The following is a 22116-nucleotide window of genomic DNA, read 5'->3' on the forward strand; positions in this document are numbered from 1 at the left end:
TCAATTGGAAAGTTGATTAAAATTGCATGCACTATCTGAATCATGAAAGTTTAATTTTGACTAGACTGTCCCTTTAAATATGAATCTTCCCAGATCTATACAACATAACGGTATAAAATCTATTTAAGTGGGGCCATATCACAACTTTACAAATATATTATAATCTTTGTTTTTATAATTTATTTGAAACAATATTTCTCCTGAAAGAAAAGTTAAATATAATTTGTTTAAATAGAAGTTAAATTGGATACTGCAGTATTGGTATTGCACTTCCTACTAATTCTCACTGTCAGACATTTTGTCATGTGCTCCACCCCAGTCCTTTAACTTCTCTTGGTCAATACTGAGTTGCCTTAAATCACACAACAATATAGGCATTAAAATGTTCATTTTTTTCATAATTGTTATCTTGGATAGAGTTAAGAAAAAAAAGATTATTTTTGTTTACATAGAGTGATAATATAATGAGATATGTTCTTTTGGCAAATTCAGTCCATTTAAAAGGAACATACAATGTAGAATAACAAAAGCACTTATGCATAATAAAAATACAATGCAATAAAACGTACTATCATTTTAAAAAGAGCAATAGTCTCACATTTCAGCTGTTCCTTTAAATCTCTCTCCTTACCTGGCTGCAGTTTTCCTAATAAATAGCACCCCCTCCATACAGGAAGTGTTTGTATATAATTACTGCTACCTAGCTTTGCCTGTGACTCTATCGAGAGAACCTTACTGCCTGTGTTTAAACTGTATCTTTTTTCCTCTGCAGTTTTTCAGGAGAACCCATTCTATTGCAGTTTATACCATTTCCATGTATGCATAATTCTACCTGCCTAAAGTCCTGTGGGAAATGACTTTCTCAGTGAGTACATTTAAAGTTTATTTGCCTTTTCATTACAAAACGGCCGGATCTACTTTCTACTCCAGCGGATTAATCTGCCTTCAGTGTTTGCTTCCTCACTCACTCTAAGGTAATCCCTTGCCATCCTGCTTATTTAGAATATTCTGCCTGTTTAAAGTTCAATTTCCTGATTCATCTAACAGTAAGCTTTGTGGACATTATTTTAATTTTTATTTTTTGCTGCTACCCTGGACTTATTCTCCATCAGTTTGTCCTGCATTATACCTGTACCTTTGCCGGGACTTTATTCTTTTAATTCAAATTGTTGTCTCCTTTTTTTGTATTTATATCAGTTCCATTTTCTTTCACTGCCCTGTTTAACTTCTGCAGCTCTTATTCTTTGTTGGGCTTTATTTTCCATAAGTAAAACTTGTCTATATAAATTGCAGGTCTGTTTCTGAGTTTTTCTTACCATAAAACCTCATTTCCTTACCTGCATACATTCATTACTTAAAGGTTATCTATGTATTCAAGACCATATTTGCTAGTAACTAGTAGAACAAGTTGTTTTTTTAGTAGGATTGTGATAAATATCCAAGCCCCCCCCAAAAAAATGTTTTTTATTCAGTATCATGGAGCAAACACACATTACTATGCATGCTATGAATCTCACTCAACGTATAGACCTATTATCTCAAAGATTCCAGGACTTGCATACTGAACACCAGACTATGAAAGTTGCCATAGCAACTCTGACTAAAACACACAGTACTCCTATTGAGGCCCCTGAAGCAACCGTTAGCCCACCGGACACATTTCATGGAGAGAGTTGCCAATATTGTGATTTTAAAAATGCATGTGCATTGTTATTCATGCTCAAGCCTAAGACTTACTGCTCTGACCGTATCAAGGTATGCACTGTTATCTCTTACCGTAGAGGTGAGCCTAGTATCTGGGCCAATTTCTTTCTGGAAACTAATGATCCTGTCCTTAACTCTTTGGATTCATTTTTCTCTTCTATGTCCTCATTAAATGCTCACTCTGACCTTTAAATTACTGCAGAAACTGCTTTAAGAGCCTTAAAACAAGGTAGGAGACCAGTTGATGATTTCATTATCGAATTTAAAATATTAGCAAGAGAATCACAATGGAATGACATCAGTCTCCGTAATCAGTGCAGGCTCAGCCTCTCCAAGTCATTAAAGGATCAACTATCAAGGGTTCAGCTTCCAACCACCTTAGAAGAATTGATGAAATTGGCTACAACAATTGATAGAATTTGTGAAAGGAGAAAAGAAAAATATCAGACTGACCAACATCATAGTTTCACACCCATTCCAGCTTACCATTCTCCCTCTAGATGTTCCCTAAGTGAGCCTATGGAGATAGGTTTCACTAGAGGAGCGCTTACCTCTGAAGAAAAGAAGCGTTGAAGGAAAAATAATTTATGTTTATACTGTGCTTCAATTAATCACGATGTAAAGTCTTGTCCAACTATAAAGAAAACTCATTCTGGTAAGAGTCAAGTACAAAATAACTGCTTGTCTATACATTCCATTTCTCATACCTTCTTCACTCTTTGTGTATCCTTGCAGTGGGATCAAAACCATCTGCAACGTGATTGCATCCTTGACACTGGAGCTTGTAGAAGCTTTATTGACTCTGAACTTGTCAGAAAAAATAATATCCCTATTACAAAGAAATCAATTCCTGTAACCATCAAAGTTATAGATGGGTCTTCCTTTGCTAACTGATCTATTACGCATCAAACAGTACCTTTACAGATGACAACTACTACTGGACATACAGAACACATAATTTTTGACGTAATTCCTTTACCACTCTACCCCATAATACGGGGATCTCCTGGTTGCAACTCCATTCTCCCTCCATTTCCTGGAATAAGTAAGTACTAGACTTCCAGCCTGATTATTGTAAAAAAAACATGCCTTCAACATGGATTTCTCATGCATATTACAGAACCAACTTTACCTGAAATATACTTGGAGTTCCAAGATGTGTTCAGTAAAAAACAGGCAGAATGTTTACCTCCACATAGACTGTATGACTGCCCTATTGATCTTATACCTGGGGCCGTTGTTCCTTATGGTCATGTATACCCCTCTCTCCCAGCTTGAACTCAATGGCCTCTAGTTATGAAGCCGTCTACTTACCTGCATTCGCCAGCCAAATACGCTTGTCTAAGCTCGCCTACCATCGCCGCCGCGAACCTGAATACGTTCACCAAAGTTATCAAAAAAGCTGTCAAGAAGCCGCGCACCAAGTACGGAGCAATGAGCAGCGGACTGTTGTTAACTGACAGTCATCGATCTCGCTGCTCATCGGCTTCTTCTCAGCTTTTTTGATAGCCTTTCACTAAGCACCCACACTAAACTACACTGTTTTACCCCCTAAACTGCCGCTCCCGGAGCCCCCCGCACCTAAATAAAGTTATTACCCCCTAAACCGCCACTCCTGGACCCCGCCGCAACTATAATATATTAACCCCTAAATCGCCGCTCCCGGACCCCGCCGCCACCTACATCATACCTATTAACCCCTATCCTACCCCCCACTACACCGCCGCCACCTATATTCACGTTATTAACCCCTATCCTGCGGATCCTGGACCCCGCTGCAAATAAATAAATTGTTTAACCCCTAAACCGCCGTACCAGGAGCCCACCGCCACCTATATTAAAGTTATTAACCCCTATCCTGCCCCCCTATACCGCCATCTATATTAAAATTATTAACCCCTAAACCTTAGTCTAACACTAACCCTAACCCCCCCTAACTTAAATATTATTTTAATAAATCTAAATAAAACTTACTATTATTAACTAAATTAATCCTATTTAAAATTAAATACTTACCTGTAAAATAAACCCTAAGATAGCTACAATATAACTAATAATTATATTGTAGCTATTTTAGGATTTATTTTTATTTTACAGGCAACTTTGTATTTATTTTAACTAGGTACACTAGTTATTAAATAGTTATTAACTATTTAATAGCTACCTAGTTAAAATACTTACAAAATTACCTGTAAAATAAATTCTAACCTAAATTACAATTAAACCTAACACTAAACTATCATTAAATAAATTAAATAAATTACCTACAATTAAATTAAATAAACTAAACTATAGTACAAAACACCCCCCCCCACTAAATTACAGAAAATAAAAAAGAATTTCAAGAAGTTTAAACTAATTACACCTAATCTAAGCCCCCTAATAAAATAATAAAGCCCCCCAAAATAAAAAAATGCCCTACCCTATTCTAAATTATCAAGTAACCAGCTCTTTTACCAGCCCTTAAAAGGGCTTTTTTTTACTTTGGGGCAATTCCCCGCAAAAAGCCCTTTTAAGGGCTGGTAAAAGAGCTGGTTACTTGGTAATTTAGAATAGGGTAGGGCATTTTTTTATTTTGGGGGGCTTTATTATTTTATTAGGGGGCTTAGATTAGGTGAAATTAGTTTAAACTTCTTGTAATTCTTTTTTATTTTCTGTAATTTAGTGCGGTTTTTTGTACTATAGTTTAGTTTATTTAATTTAATTTTAGGTAATTGTAGGTAATTTATTTAATTTATTTAATGATAGTGTAGTGTTAGGTTTAATTGTAACTTAGGTTAGGATTTATTTTACAGGTAATTTTGTAAGTATTTTAACTAGGTAGCTATTAAATAGTTAATAACTATTTAATAATTATTGTACCTAGTTAAAATAAATACAAAGTTGCCTATAAAATAAAAATCCTAAAATAGCTACAATATAATTATTAGTTATATTGTAGCTATCTTAGGGTTTATTTTACAGGTAAGTATTTAGTTTTAAATAGGATTAATTTAGTTAATATGAGTAATATTATTTAGATTTATTAAAATAATATTTAAGTTTGGGGGGGTTAGGGTTAGTGTTAGACTTTAGGGGTTAATAATTTTAATATAGGTGGCGGCGGTATAGGGGGGGCAGGATAGGGGTTAATAAGTTTAATATAAGTGGCGGCGGGGTCCGGGAGCGGCGGTTTAGGGGTTAAACAATTTATTTAGTGGCAGCGGGGTCCGGGATCCGCAGGATAGGAGTTAATAAGTTTATGTAGGTGGTGGCGGTATAGGGGGCGGCAGATTAGGGGTTAATATGTATAATGTAGGTGGCGGCGGGGTCAGGGAGTGGCGGTTTAGGGGTTAACATGTTTATTATAGTTGCGGCAGGGTCCGGGAGCGGCGGTTTAGGGGGGTAATAAATTTATTTAGTTGCGGCGGTGTAGGGGGGGGCAGATTAGGGGTGTTTAGACTCGGGGTACATGTTAGGGTGTTAGGTGCAGACGTTTCCCATAGGAATCAATGGGATATCAGGCAGCAGCGAACATGAGCTTTCGCTATGGTCAGATTACCATTGATTCCTATGGGATCCGCCGCCTACAGGGCGGCGGATTGAAATCCAGGTACGCTGGCCCTGAATAGTGGCGAGCGTACCTGGTAGTAGTTTGATAACTACCAAAAGTAGTCAGATTGTGCCGAACTTGCGTTCGGAACATCTGTAGTGACGTAACCATCGATCTGTGTCGGACTGAGTCCGGCAGATCGTATGTTACGTCACTAAATTCTACTTTTGCCAGGCAATAGGGGTTTATAACTAAGGCGAATCAGCCTCGCCAAAAATACGCTGCGGAATTCCAGCGTATTTGCGGTTGACGGCTTGATAACTAGAGGCCAATGAATTAAAGTCTTACCTTGAAGAAAATCTCTGCAAGGGTTTCATAAGGCCCTCCACATCCCCTGCTGGGGCGTGTATGTTTTTTGTAAAAAAACAAGGCTTCCTCACTCATCCTATTATTGATTATCGTTTAATGTACAAGATCACCATTAAAAAACGTTACCCACTACCCTTAATACCTGAACTAATCGAAAGGCTACAAGATACAAAGATTTTCACGAAATTAGACCTAAGGGGAGCCTATAATTTGGTGCGCATCAAAGAGGGTGATGAGTACCTACCGCTATTAATCAAGAATGTAGATATTAAATTATTTCATAAAAATATAATCGATTTCTTATGGGGTAAGAAAAGGAGAAAAAGCTCAATCAAAATACTCTCTATCGGGGGGACGGAGCTGCCTAGCAAAGAGAGCAGACGTGTGTTCATGGAGCTCCTATGTTATAGCTAACAATGGATGTGTAAATATATAGTTTACTAATGACCTACGCTTTCCAACACCATAGAAAATAAGGGCAATCCTGTAAGCTAACTTCACACCAAACAAACCTTTATTTTGTCGACTATGCAGCTGCCTCAGTAGCGACTCAGTTTGAGGCCTACCCTATCTGACGAAGCAGTTTGGATATAACTCCTCATAACCGTTCTGAGGAGTTCCTCTCTTAACCCTGGAAGAACACTTCTCAGAAATGAGCCTTTTATTTGTACAGCTCCGGGAACAATTTTTTACTACACAGGACACGCAAGATGGCGGCGGCAAGTTCAGACCCTCTGACACTGTCAGTGTACAAGCTTTTAATGGCCTGGACATTTACGCTCCCCAGAAAGCGGCTGCTGATCTAGCGGAGGTAAGCAGACAGCATTACAAACTGAGCGGCGAGAATCTAGCAGACAGCTTATGAGCAGCAGAGCCCGAATCTCTCACTACGGAAGCTAAGTCAGTCACAGATCAGGATCTAAGCACCTACCTGAAAGACTACACGAGAGCGGTATCGCATAAACAGACTCCCGGGGTTGTCTTGGGTACATCGCCTCCTGGATGGACAGACGTCTGTGATCCTCTAACCCCATCTAACAGAGGTACTAAGTGGAGTCTTTGCACTTGGATCTTCTTCCCAGGACAGCCCTTGGAGGCCGGTATAACAGCGGATGCAAATGTAGGTCCCTGTCACTGTCAGCCGCAATCTGGACATTTGTCTCTCTCCCCTTGCAATTCAGTGGGCATCGGTTGAAGTTAGAAGGCGCAGTACAGTAAATGAAGGACTTTAGTATCTATTACACTGAAGCACTCTATTACCCACATGTCAAGTTTTGTTTTAGTAGTTTGGTTCTTTGAAACTTACTGTTCTTGTTATTTTATCGGTTAGACCTGTCCCAATCTACTTATTATTGAAACGCTGATCCTAGAATTTACTATCTACTGTTAAAACTTTTTTTTTACTATAGTTACACATCCTGTATATGACTAGCTGTCCTCCTATGCTCTCAGATTTTTCTTCATGGACATAGCCAGATGCATAATGTTAGATTTAACATGTAGCTTACTGACAACTGCTATTAACAAAAGATAAATGTACTCAATAAGATAGAAGAAGGCAAATAGTTTTATTGCACAATATGACATTTTTTATTTTTTTTATTTTTTATTATATAGAGGTCACTCATTGGTACTCCCTTCAACCCTCAATATGTTTGATAATCTAGAGTTGTATTAGTAAGCATGTATTTTTTAATAATAGATTTGTGGCCAACTGGGATATGGAATACCTACTTTCACGCGCTCCAGATGTTACTTTAGCAGCATTTGTGTTAATGGGGGATTACACCTCAGTACATATTACCCATATAGATTCAAGTTGATTAGAGTAACTCTATATGTCATCTTAATGTATGTTCATACACCTTATAGTCGCTAAGTATCAGCGATACTGATGCTGCAAGATGTAGCTTTTAATCATAGAACAATATGTAACACGCTTGATGACTTGGCTTGTATGCAATGCTTAGACCCCCATATCATTTGTCTACTATGCTATAGAAAAGAAGACCAAATTAACTCATTATAACTCCGCCCCCCCCCCCATAATGGGTCCTTTACCCACTTTCCCCCAATTCAAGCGGCTCTAGTCCGCTGTAATCTTTCATCTCTTTCACAGTACCTTCTTCAGCTATATCCCCCCATGGCCACAGATTTCATATACAATCCAATAGTCTCTTAGCTCTCTACTGTCATACTGTAATTACTTCAGTTTGCAAAGAGTGGTCTACTTAATCCATCTATATACATAACAGAGATATAGCTGCAATAACCAATAACCAATAACCTATATCTATACTACTCCTCATAACATATTAAAGAGACCTTATATTCACCTATGTGAAATCCCACCTCCATACCTATCTGACAACACAAGATTATGTATGCGTTAATTGAAAGATAATAATCATCACATCTTTGCTTAAGATTTATCGTTTACTCTTGAATTGTAACTTTTAATTGCATACCCATGTGGACTTGTATTGTACTGTATTGTACCGTCTTTTTCTTTGGTTTGTCTCAATAAAAATGTTTAAATAAAAAAAAAAAAAATACTCTCTCTTTTAAAAGAACACGGAGGATTTGCACTTCCAGACTTAGGAAAATATAATTTAGCATGTCTGGTGAAAATTGCGGCTGAATGGTTGTTAGATAAGGAATATTATACAGCTAAAGCTCTCGAAGAAGAAATAGTGAAACCATATTCTTTAAAAGCTTTACTGCATACCAAAGTGTTAGATATGCAAAAAGAGATTATAAAGATAAGCCCTGTTATGACTATTATAAAAGCCTGACAACAATATTGCAAGAAACTCAAAGTCAACTATACAGTTTCTAATTATTTAACAATAATTGGTAACCCGCTCTTTCCTGAAGCACTAAAATCTGCGCTATTCCATAGGTGGAAAAGGAAGGGACTAATATATGTCATTCAAATGATTAACTTCAACGCAGAAATATCTCAGATTAAAACATTTGAGGATCTAAGAGCTGAATTTGACCTACCAAGCAAACATTTTTTTGCTTATCTACAAATAAGGAATTTAGTAAACAAATTATTACGCATTCAGAATAAGGAATGGATTTGGTCTCTACTTATTGCTAACTTCAAATTAAGTTAAATGTGAGATTTTTCCATTAAAAAATGGTATAAGGAGTCAATACATCATGAGGGTAATCTAAATGTAAAATTGATTGCTAAAAAAATGGCATTTGAAGGGGTTAAGGGGAATGTACCAAAGACTACATTCAAAATAGCATTAATAGAATAAATAAGATTTTTATCTCCACCAATTTTCGAGAAGCACATATTTATCTATTTAATCAAACTTATCTTACACCTTTGGTTATGGCAAGATGGAGTAGCCAACTTAAAGATAAATGTGTGAAATGTCATAATAGAGGGGCGGATATTGCACTTTACTTCTGGGATTGTACATTAGATAGACAATATTGGAATAAAATAAGCTTCTGGTTATCAAGAATACTAAAAACTGAGATAACAGTTTATCGAGAAACAGTTTTTTCTTTTATTTCCATTAGAAGACAGATTTAATAACAAAACATTCATTGAAATGGCGATTGGTGTGGCTAGGTTTTTGCTTCTGAAAACTTGGATCTCAAAAAAAATTGCCCTCTATAGCAGAAAACTAAATTTATGCTTACCTGATAAATTACTTTCTTTTACGATATGACGAGTCCACAGACTTCATCCTTACTTGTGGGATATTAACCTCCTGCTAACAGGAAGTGGCAAAGAGCACCACAGCAGATATATATAGCCCCTCCCCTTCCCCTCCACCCTCCGTCATTCGGCCGAAGGTATAGGAAGAGAAAAAGGAAAGGATAAAAAGGTGCAGAGGTGACTGAAGTTTACAAAAAATATAAAGAAAAACTGTCTTAAAAAGAACAAGGTGGGCCGTGGACTCGTCATATCGTAAAAGAAAGTAATTTATCAGGTAAGTATAAATTTAGTTTTCTTTTACAAAGATATGACGAGTCCATGGATTCCATCCTTACTTGTGGGAAACCAATACCAAAGCAATAGGACACGGATGAAAGGGAGGGACAAGACAGGAACCTAAACGGAAGACACCACTGCTTGAAGAACCTTTCTCCCAAAAATAGCCTCAGAAGAAGCAAAAGTATCAAATTTGTAACATTTGGAAAAAGTGTGAAGGGACGACCAAGTCGCAGCCTTACAAATTTGTTCCACAGATGCATCGTTTTTAAAAACCCATGTTGAAGCCACAGCCCTAGAAGAATGAGCCGTAATTCTTTCAGGAGGCTGCTGTCCAGCAGTCTCATATGCCAGGCGGATGATACTTCTCAGCCAAAAAGAAAGAGAGGTAGCCGTAGCTTTCTGACCCCTATGCTTTCCAGAATAAACAATGAATAATGAAGATGATTGACGGAAATCCTTAGTTGCCTGTAAGTAAAACTTTAAGGCACGGACCACGTCCAAGTTATGTAACAGACGCTCCTTCTTAGAAGAAGGATTAGGACACAAGGAAGGAACAACAATTTCCTGATTAATATTCTTAATCAAAACCACCTTAGGAAGGAACCCAGGCTTGGTACGTAAAAACCAACTTATCAAAATGAAATATGAGATTAGGCGAATCACACTGTAATGCTGAAAGCTCAGAAACTCTTCGAGCAGAAGAAATAGCAACCAAAAACAGAACTTTCCAAGATAATAGTTTAATATCTATGGAATTCATAGGTTCAAACGGAACCCCTTGCAGAACTCGAAGAACTAAGTTCAAACTCCAGGGAGAAGTAATAGGTCTAAATACAGGCTTAATTCTAGATAGAGCCTAACAAAAAGACTGAACATCTGATACATTTGCCAAACATTTGTGAAACAGAATTGACAAAGCTGAAATTTGTCCCTTTAAGGAACTTGCTGATGACCCTTTCTCCAATCCTTCTTGGAGAACAGACAAAATCCTAGGAATCCTAACTTTACTCCATGAGTAACCCTTGGATTCACACCAAAAATATATTTACGCCATATCTTATAATAGATTTTTCTAGTGACAGGCTTTCTAGCCTGTATCAAAGTATTGATAACTGAACCAGAGAATACTCGCTTTGATGAAATCAAGCATTCAATCTCCATGCAGTCAGTTGCAGAGAAATTAGATTTGGATGTTGGAAAGGACCTTGAATGAGAAGGTCCTGTCTCAACGGAAGTTTCCACGGTGGCAGAGAGGACATGTCCACTAGATCTGCATACCAAGTCCTGCGTGGCCACGCAGGCGCTATCAGGATCACTGAAGCTCTCTCCTGTTTGATTCGAGCAATCACGCGTGGGAGGAGAGGAAATGGCGGAAACACATAAGCTAGGCTGAACAACCAAGGTACTGCCAAGGCATCTATCAGTTCGGCCTGAGGATCCCTTGACCGGGATCCATATCTTGGAAGCTTGGCATTCTGACGAGATGCCATCAAAACCAATTCCGGTCTGCCCCATCTGAGAATCAATGAGGCAAATACCTCCGGGTGAAGTTCCCACTCCCCCAGATGAAAATTCTGTCGACTTAGAAAATCTGCTTCCCAGTTCTCTACCCCTGGGATGTAGATCTGTGACAGATGACAAGAGTGGGCCTCTGCCCAACTGATTATCTTGGATACTTCTATCATCGCTAAGGAACTCCTTGTTCCCCCCTGATGATTGACATATGCCACAGTCGTTATGTTGTCCGACTGGAATCTGATGAATTTGGCCAAAGCCAACTGAGGCCACGCCTGAAGCGCATTGAATATTGCTCTCAGTTCCAGAATATTGATTGGAAGTAGAGACTCCACCTGAGTCCAAACACCCTGAGCCTTCAGGGAGTTCCAAACTGCACCCTAGCCCAGAAGGCTGGCATCTGTTGTCACTATCACCCACGAGGGTCTGCAGAAACAAGGCCCCTGGGACAGATGATCTGGCAACAACCACCAAAGAAGAGAGTTTCTGGTCTCTTGATCCAGAATTATCTTTGGAGATAAATCCGCATAATCCCCATTCCACTGACCGAGCATGCACAGTTGCAGTGGTCTGAGATGAAAGCGAGCAAACGGAACGATGTCCATTGCCGCTACCATTAATCCGATTACCTCCATACACTGAGCCACTGATGGCCGAGGAATGGACAGAAGTGCTCGGCAAGTATTCAAAATCTTTGATTTTCTGACCTCCGTCAGAAATACTTTCATGGCTACCGAGTCTATCAGAGTTCCCAGAAAAGGAACCCTTGTCTGTGGAACAAGTGAACTCTTCTCTATGTTCACCTTCCAGCCGTGAGTTCTCAGAAAAGACAACACTGTGTCAGTGTGAGATTTTGTCAGATGATATGTTAACGCCTGAATCAGAATATCGTCCAGATAATGCGCCACCGCTATCCCTTGCGGTCTGAGAACCGCCAAAATAGACCCTAGAACCTTTGTGAAGATTCTGGGTGCTGTGGCCAACCCGAAAGGAAGAGCAACGAACTAATAATGTTTGTCCAAGAAGGCAACCTTAGAAACCGATGATGATCTTTGTGGATTGGAATATGAAGGTAAGCATCCTTCAAATCCACGGTAGTCATATATTGACCCTCCTGGATCATTGGCAAAATCGTTCAAATTGTCTCCATCTTGAATGATGGAACTGTTAGAAATTTGTTTAGACACTTGAGGTCAAAAATGGGTCTGAATGTTCCCTCTTTTTTGGGAACCACAAATAGGTTTGAGTAAAACCCCTGTCCCTATTTTGGAACAGGACAGATTACTCCCATAGTAAAAAGGTATTTTACACAGCGTAAGAACGCCTCTCTCTTTCTCTGGTTTGCAGATAATTTTGAAAGATGAAATCTCCCTCTTGGGAGAAAATCCTTGAATTCCAATTTATAACCGTGGGTCACTATTTCTAGTGCCCAGGAATCCTGAACATCACTTGCCCAAGCCTGAGCAAAGAAAGAAAGTCTGCCCCCTACTAGATCCGGTCCCAGATTGGGGGCCACCCCTTCATGCTGCTTTGTGGAAAAAGAAGTGGGGGGTCCCCCTTTAAAGTTCCGAAAGGAACGAAAATTATTCTGTTTACCCCTCATTTTAACCAACCTATCCTGAGGTAGGGCATGACCCTTACCTCCTGTAATATCAGAAATGATCTCCTTCAATTCTGGCCCAAAAAGGGTCTTACCTTTAAAGGGAATAGCTAAAAGCTTATGTTTTGATGACACATCAGCAGATCAAGATTTGAGCCACAATGCTCTACGTGGTAAAATAGCAAATCCTGCATTTTTTGCCGCTAATTTAGCAATTTGAAAAGCGGCATCAGTAATAAAAGAATTAGCTAGCTTAAGAGCCTTAATTCTATCTAGAATGTAATCTAATGGAGTCTCAACCTTAAGAGACTCTTCTAGAGCCTCAAACAAAAAAGCTGCTGCAGTAGTTACTGGAACAATGCAAGCCGTAGGTTGTAAAAGAAATCCCTAATTAACAAATAATTTCTTTAGTAGACCCTCTAATTTCTTATCCATAGGATCCTTGAAAGCACAACTATCCTCAATGGGTATAGTAGTACGCTTAGCTAGGGAAGATATAGCTCCCTCTACCTTAGGGACCGCTTGCCATGAGTCCCGAATGGTAGCTGATATAGGAAACATTTTCTTAAAATTAGGAGAGGGAGAAAACGGTATACCTGGTCTATCCCATTCCTTACTAATAATTTCCGAAATTCTCTTAGGAACCGGAAAAACATCAGTGTAAATAGGAACTTCCAAATATTTATCCATTTTACACAATTTCTCTGGAGGAATCACAATAGGATCACAATCATCCAGAGTCGCTAAAACCTCCCTAAGCAACAGGCAGAGGTGTTCAAGCTTAAATTTAAATGACATAGCATCCAAATCTGTCTGAGGCAAAACATTCCCTGAATCAGAAATTTCACCCTCAGACAGTAATTCCCTAATCCCCAACTCATAGCACTGTGAGGGAACATCGGAAATAGCTAATAAAGCATCAGAGGATTCAGTATTTACATTAATACTTGACCTACTGCGTTTACCCTGCAACACTGGTAATTTAGACAATACCTCTGTAAGGGTAGTTAACGTAACTGCAGTCATCTCCTGCAGAGTAAAGGAATTAGACGCACTAGAAGTACTAGGCATCGCTTGTGTGGGCATAAAAGTTTGTGACACTTGGGGAGAATTGGATGGCATATCCTGATTCTCTTCAGACTGAGAACCATCCCTAGGCACACTTACTTTATTTAAAATATGCTTTTTACATTGTAAAGCCCTTTCAGTACAAAAGTTACACAATGTTAGAGGGGGTTGCACAATAGCTTCTAAACACATAGAACAATGAGAAACCTCAATGTCTGACATGTTGAACAGACTAGTAATACCACAAAAGTCATTTAAACACTTATTTATAGCATAAAATAAACATTAGAAAAAACGTGTACTGTGCCTTTAAGAAAAGAAAAAGTGAACAATTTTTCCAAAACGCACAAAAAAACGTTAAATTATTCCCAAATTTAACTTAATATCGTTGGTTAATCCAAAAATTACTGCACCCAGAAGCAAGGGCAGAAATAAGGCTTTAGAAGTACTTATATCAACATATAGTCAAAAGATAGATAAAAATACACTCTGCACCTACCGGCCCCCAGGGTACTTTGAATCAAGTTTCCAACCCTTCAGACCGGGTACACAGTCCAGGAGCCACGAGTTACTGTTTGCTGCTGCTAAACCTGAAGAAATTGCGCCAAAATAGGCTCTGCCCCTTAAGGTCAAAAGTTGGAGTAGGCCCAAACAACACCGCATGGAAATGCAGTTTTGCACTAAAGTAAAAATACACACACAATATAACCCTCAAGCATAAAACCAATAAGTTTTAAGTGCCAAAAATAAAAAACATAAAACATCGTTTTTTATATTGTCTCCCATGTCACATAATGCCCAAATATCAACTAATGATAAATATAAAATAGGGACTCCAGTAACACCCCTCTTATTAAAATAGGTTTTACTGCTTACCCCATTCCCATACAGGGAAATAATGCCAGCCAGTTCTGATACACCAAGTCTCCTCAGAAAAAAAGGCTGCACATACCTTAATGCTGCTTGTAGCATGAAACCGGTCTCCACACTGAAGATGTCTCATGGTTACCTTCAGAAGTCTTGTGGGAACCAGCGTGGATCTTAGTTACAAATGCTAAGATCATCAAACCTCAGGGCAGAAATCTTCTTCCATATCCCCCTGAGGAAAATAGTACGCACCGGTACCATTTAAAATAAAAAAACTTCTTGATTGAAGAAACTAAAACTAACACCTCACTTTACTATGTCTTCCTAGTATAACACAGGCAAAGAGAATGACTGAGGGTGGAGGGGAAGGGGAGGGGCTATATATACAGCTCTGCTGTGGTGCTCTTTGCCACTTCCTGTTAGCAGGAGGTTAATATCCCACAAGTAAGGATGAAATCCGTGGACTCGTCATATCTTTGTAAAATAAATAAATAACTACATTTTTAAACAAATGACAGCAGAACAATGCAAGATAGAAAAGGATAAAATTAATGAAGTCACTAGTTTCTTTAAAAAAATAGGAAATATTTATTGGCTCTAAGTCAATAGACTTACAAAAGAAAATCATCTACCCATTAAGATCTACAGAATACGTTATGAATGCTATACTAAGAAATGAACTCCCTCAGATATATTAGGTCTAGAAAGGGAGAAGGGTGATTTGATTTTGATCTTGATTTTTAATTCGATTTCAAATTATATTCAGCTTTTTTTTTCCCTTTCTCCTTTTTCTCCTTTTCTTTCTTTTTCTGGCTCACTAGAAAATAATATTCAGGTGGGGTACAATGCTATGTGATTTAACCAGCAACAGACACAATTTTTGGTATGAAAAAGGGACACAGAATGGCCAACATTCAATGGTTACACAATTGTCTTGTGATATGTTTTTTTTCCCCCCCTTTGGTTATTACTGTACTTGTATGCTAAAATGGGCTGAAATCTTAAGTATGTAAACTAATGTTACCCTCTTGTTTCATTTCATTTGTTTCTTTTTTTTTCTGTACCCCACATGATTTCTTAATAAAAACATTAAAAAAAAAAAAAAAAAAAAAAGGAGGGTGATGAGTGGAAAACATAATTTATGTAAGAACTTACCTGATAAATTAATGTCTTTCATATTGGCAAGAGTCCATGAGCATGTGACGTATGGAATATACAATCCTACCAGGAGGGGCAAAGTTTCCCAAACCTCAAAATGCCTATAAATACACCCCTCACCACACCCACAATTCAGTTTAACGAATAGTCAAGAAGTGGGGTGAAAAAGAAAGGAGTAAAAAATAACTGCTTTATACAAAAAATATCATAACCACCATAAAAAGGGTGGGTCTCATGGACTCTTGCCAATATGAAAGAAATTAATTTATCAGGTAAGTTCTTACATAAATTATGTTTTCTTTCATGTAATTGGCAAGAGTCCATGAGCAAGTGACGTATGGGATAGCAATACCCAAGATGTGGAACTCCACGCAAGAGTCACTAGAGAGGGAGGGACAAAATAAAAACAGCCATTTCGCAGAAAAAATGAATCCACAACCCAAATATAACTTTATTCTCAAAAAATAAAAACTTAAGCAGAATCAAAAATAAAAACATAAGCAGAATCATCAAACTGAAACAGCTGCCTGAAGAACTTTCCTACCAAAAACTACTTCCGAAGAAGCAAATACATCAAAATGGTAGAATTTAGTAAATGTATGCAAAGAAGACCAAGTTGCTGCTTTGCAAATCTGATCAACTGAAGCTTCATTCTTAAAAGCCCAAGAAGTGGAAACTGATCTAGTAGAATAAGCTGTAATTCTCTGAGACGGGGCTTTACCCGACTCCAAATAAGCTTGATGAATCAAAAGCTTTAACCATGATGCCAAAGAAATGGCAGAAGCCTTCTGACCTTTCCTGGAACCAGAAAAGATAACAAATAGACTAGAAGTCTTCCTGAAATCTTTAGTAGCTTCAACATAATTTTTCAGAGCTCTCACCATATCCAAAGAATGTAAAGATCTCTCAAATGAATTCTTAGGATTAGGACACAAAGAAGGGACAACAATTTCTCTATTAATGTTGTTAGAATTCACAACCTTAGGTAAGAATTTAAATGAAGTCCGCAAAATCAGAAAAGGAGATTCACAAGAGAGAGCAGATAATTCAGAAACTCTTCTAGCAACAGAGATGGCCAAAAGGAAAAGGAACAACACTTTCCAAGAAAGTAGTTTAATGTCCAAAGAATGCATAGGCTCAAATGGAGGAGCCTGTAAAGCCTTCAAAACCAAATTAAGACTCCAAGGAGGAGAGATTGGCTTAATGACAGGCTTGATACGAACCAAAGCCTGTACAAAACAATGAATATCAGGAAGTTTAGCAATTTTTCTGTGGAATAAAACAGAAAGAGCAGAGATCTGTCCTTTCAAGGAACTTGGAGACAAACCCTTATCCAAACCATCCTGAAGAAACTGTAAAATTCTAGGAATTCTAAAAGAATGCCAAGAAAATTTATGAGAAGAACACCATGAAATGTAAGTCTTCCAAACTCGATAATAAATCTTTCTAGAAACAGATTTATGAGCCTGCAACATAGTATTAATCACTGAGTCAGAAAAACCTCTATGACTAAGTACTAAGCATTCAATTTCCATACCTTCAAATTTAATGATTGAAGATCCTGATGGAAAATAGAAGAAGGTCTGGTCTTAATGGAAGTGGCCAAGGTTGGCAACTGGACATCCGAACAAGATCCGCATACCAAAACCTGTGAGACCATGCTGGAGCCACCAGCAGCACAAACGATTGCTCCATGATGATTTTAGAGATCACTCTTGGAAGAACTAGAGGCGGGAAAATATCAGCAGGATGATAACACCAAGGAAGTGTCAACGCATCCACTGCTTCCGCCTGAGGATCCATGGACCTGGACAGGTACCTGGGAAGTTTTTTGTTTAGATGAGATGCCATCAGATCTATTTCTGGAAGCCCCACATCTGAACAATTTGAGAAAACACATCTGGGTGGAGAGACCATTCTCCCAGATGTAAAGTCTGACGACTGAGATAATCCGCTTCCCAATTGTCTATACCTGGGATATGAACCGCAGAAATTAGACAGGAGCTGGATTCCGCCCAAACAAGTATCCGGGATACTTCTTTCATAGCTTGAGGACTGAGAGTCCCATCCTGATGATTGACATATGCCACAGTTGTGATATTGTCTGTCTGAAAACAAATGAATGATTCTCTCTTCAACAGAGGCCAAAACTGAAGAGCCCTGAGAATTGCACGGAGTTCCAAAATATTGATTGGTAATCTCACCTCTTGAGATTTCCAAACCCCTTGTGCTGTCAGAGATCCCCAAACAGCTCCCCAACCTGAAAGACTTGCATCTGTTGTGATCACAGTCCAGGTTGGACGAATGAAAGAAGAATTATACGATGGTGATCTAACCACCAAGTCAGAGAAAGTCGAACATCGGGATTTAAAGTGAAGGTTAAGTTTGCTCGATTATATTATTGCGCCTGTAAATAGAATGGTACTTTAATTTATGATTTTTTTTTATTTTCTTATATTTACTTAGTTCTCACCGTTTTTGCAAAGATTTTTCAACAACCTGTGTTTTGTTTTTTTTATATCACTTCGGTCACGTTCTTTGATAAGCTAATGGTAAATCTGGCTGTTAGGCGGCCGTCATATTACGTCACAGCATTACTTGACGTTCTGCGCATGCATTGCCTTTACTTCCTCTCCCTTCTAAGCAAAGCTCGCTCCAGTTTAGCGCATGCGCAATAAGGATTACTTACAGCAAATATTCACTACGTCGTCTTGAAACACAAAGTTGCAACAGTATCAGTCACGCATGTGCAAATTGACTAGACCACGAAGTGTGTGCATGCGCAAATTGTTAAGGTAAGCGAGAACACGCTTTTGAACTACGAATAGAGCGGGTGGGACCGCTCTATACGTAAGAGTGTCAAAAACCAGGAAATTCATGGAGGGAGGAGTAAAGAAAGGCACTGTACGTACATAAAAATAGTTTTTAATAAAATATTATATATCTAAATAATTAAAACAGAGTTAGATCAGACTATATAGCATATAAATAATATAATAGGGTTGACAAAAACGGAAAACTTTACCTTCACTTTAAGGATATTAATTGTGATATCCTTGTATAATCCCTGCACCATTGGTTCAGCATACAAAGCTGGAGAGGTCTCATGAAAATGAGCAAAGGGGATCGCGTCCAATGCTGCAGTCATGAGACCTAAAACTTCCATACACATAGCTACTGAAGGGAATGACTGAGACTGAAGGTTCCAACAGGCTGCAACCAATTTCAAACGCCTCTTGTCTGTTAGAGACAAAGTCATGGACACTGAAACTATCTGGAAACCTAAAAAGGTTACCCTTGTCTGAGGAATCAAATAACTTTTTGGCAAATTGATCCTCTAACCATGTTTTCGAAGAAACAAATCTAGTTGATTTGTGTGATATTTTGCAGAATGTATAGACTGAGCAAGTACCAAGATATCGTCCAAATAAGGAAACCCTGCAATACCCCACTCTCTGATTACAGAAAGTACGGCACCGAGAAACTTTGAAAAGATTCTTGGAGCTGTCGCTAGGCCAAAAGGAAGATCAACAAATTGGTAATGCTTGTCTAGAAAAGAGAATCACAGGAACTGATAGTGATCCGGATTAATCGGAATATGAAGATATGAATCCTGTAAGTCTATTGTGAACATATAATGCTCTTGCTGAACAAAAGGCAGAATAGTCCTTATAGTCACCATTTTGAAAGTTGGTACTCTTACATATCGATTCAAAAGCTTTAGAACCAGAACTGGTCTGAATACATTTTCTTTCTTTGGGACAATGAATAGATTTGAATAAAACCCCAGACCCTGTTCCTGAATCAGAACTGGCATGATTACTTCTGATAACTCCAGGTCTGAAACACATTTCAGCTAAGCCTGAGCCTTTACTGGGTTCGCTGGAATGCGTGAGAGAAAAAAATCTTCTCACAGGCGATCTTACTCTGAATCCTATTCTGTACCCCTGAGAGACAATACTCTGAATCCAATGATTTTGGACCGAATTGATCCAAACATCCTTGAAAAATTTTAATCTGCCCCCTACCAGCTGAGCTGGAATGAGGGCCGACACCTTCATGCAGACTTGGGGGCTGGCTTTGATCTCTTAAATGCCTTGTATTTATTCCAATGTGAGGAAGGCTTCCAATTGGAAACAGATTCCTTTGGGGAAGGATTAGATTTCTGTTCCTTATTATGTCGAAAGGAATAAAAACGGTAAGAGGCTTTAGATTTACCCTTAGGTTTTTTATCATGAGGCAAAAAAAGGAAATTTATGCTTACCTGATAAATTAATTTCTTCTACGATATGACGAGTCCATGGATTCATCCCTACTTGTGGGATATTATCCTTCTGCTAACAGGAAGTGGCAAAGAGCACCACAGCAGAGCTGTATATATAGCTCCTCCCTTCTCTCCACCCCCAGTCATTCGACCAAAGGTATAGGAAGAGAAAAGAAAAGCTAAAAGGTGCAGAGGTGATTGAAGTTTTGAAAACAAAAATATAATCTGTCTAATATGACAGGGAGGGCCGTGGACTCATTGTATCATAGAAGAAATCAATTTATCAGGTAAGCATAAATTTCCTTTTCTTCTACTAGATACGACGAGTCCACGGATTCATCCTTACTTGTGGGATACAATACCAAAGCAACAGGACACGGATGAACGGGAGGGACAAGACAGATACTTAAACAGAAGACACCACTGCTTGAAGAACTTTTCTCCCAAAAATGGCCTTAGAAGAAGCAAAAGTATCAAATTTGTAAATTTGGAAAAAGTATGAGGGGAGGACCAAGTCACAGCCTTACAAATCTGTTCAACAGAAGCATCGTTTTTAAAAGCCCATGTGGAAGCCACCGCTCTAGTAGAATGAGGCCACTAGGTCTGCATACCAAGTCCTGCATGGCCACGCAGGCGCTATCAAGATTACCATTTAAAATAAAAAAGTCTTGCTTGAAGAAAATAAAAACTATCATTTTATCACCTCTTTTACTTTACCTCTTCCTATTACAAGTATAGGCAAAGAGAATGACTGGGGGTGGAGAGAAGGGAGGAGCTATATATACAGCTCTGCTGTGGTGCTCTTTGCCACTTCCTGTTAGCAGGAGGATAATATCCCACAAGTAAGGATGAATCCGTGGACTCGTATCTAGTAGAAGAAAACTCCCTTCCCCCCAGTGACAGTTAAAATTATTGAATCCAACTGAGAACCAAATAATTTATTACCTTGGAAAGAAAAAGATACCAATCTGGACTTAGAAGTCATATCAGCATTCCAATATTTAAGCCACAAAGCTCTTCTAGCAAAAATAGCCAAAGACATATATCTAACATCAATTTTGATGATATCAAAAATGGCATCACAAATGAAATTATTAGCATGTTGAATCAACTTAACAATACTAGACAAATCATGATCCGATACTTGTTGCGCTAAAGTTTCCAACCAAAAAGTTGGAGCAGCTGCAACATCAGCCAAAAAAATTGCAGTCCTAAGAAGAAGACCTGAAAATAAATAAGCTTTCCTTAGAAAAGATTCAAGTTTCCTATCTAAAGGATCTTTAAAAAAAAGTACTATCTTCCGTAGGAATAGTAGTACGTTTAGCAAGAGTAGAAATAGCCCCATTAACTTTGGGGATCTTTTCCCAAAACTCCAATCTAACTGCTGGCAAATTATACAATTTTTTAAACCTCGAAGAAGGAATAAAAGAAGTACCAGGCCTTTTCCATTCTTTAGAAATCATATCAGAAATAGCATCAGGAACTGGAAAAACCTCTGGAATAACCACAGGAGGTTTATAAACAGAATTTAAACGTTTACTAGTTTTAATATCAAAAGGACTAGTTTCCTCCATATCTAATGTAATCAACACTTCCTTTAATAAAGAACGAATATACTCCATTTTAAATAAATAAGAGGATTTGTCAGTGTCAATATCTGAGGCAGGATCTTCTGAATCAGGTAGATCCTCATCAGAGGAGGATAATTCAGTATGTTGTCCTTCATTTGAAATTTCATTAACTTTATGAGAAGTTTTAAAAGACCTTAACATTTATTAGAAGGTGGGATGGCAGACAAAGCCTTCTGAATAGAATCAGCAATACATTCTTATAAATTCACAGGTATATCTTGTACAATAGATGTTAAAAGAACAGCAACAGGCAATGTACTATTACTGATGGACACATTCTCTGCATGTAAAAATTTATCATGACAACTTATTACAAATCACAGCTGGAGATATAATCTCCACAAGATTACAACAAATGTACTTAGCTTTGGTAGAACTGTTATCAGTCAGCAGGATTCCAACAGTGATTTCAGAGACAGGATCAGATTGAGACATCTTGCAAAT

General features: G+C 38.3%; 1 protein-coding gene across 1 annotated transcript in view; it reads right to left on the reverse strand.

The window, feature by feature from the left end:
- The window catches only part of LOC128659831 (gastrula zinc finger protein XlCGF26.1-like), a 98870-nt gene that overhangs the window by 3650 nt on the left and 73104 nt on the right, over positions 1-22116 (reverse strand). The gene's annotated exons all lie outside the window — the stretch shown is intronic.

Source organism: Bombina bombina, chromosome 5 (genome assembly GCF_027579735.1).
Source record: "Bombina bombina isolate aBomBom1 chromosome 5, aBomBom1.pri, whole genome shotgun sequence".
NCBI classification, from domain to species: Eukaryota; Metazoa; Chordata; class Amphibia; order Anura; family Bombinatoridae; genus Bombina; species Bombina bombina.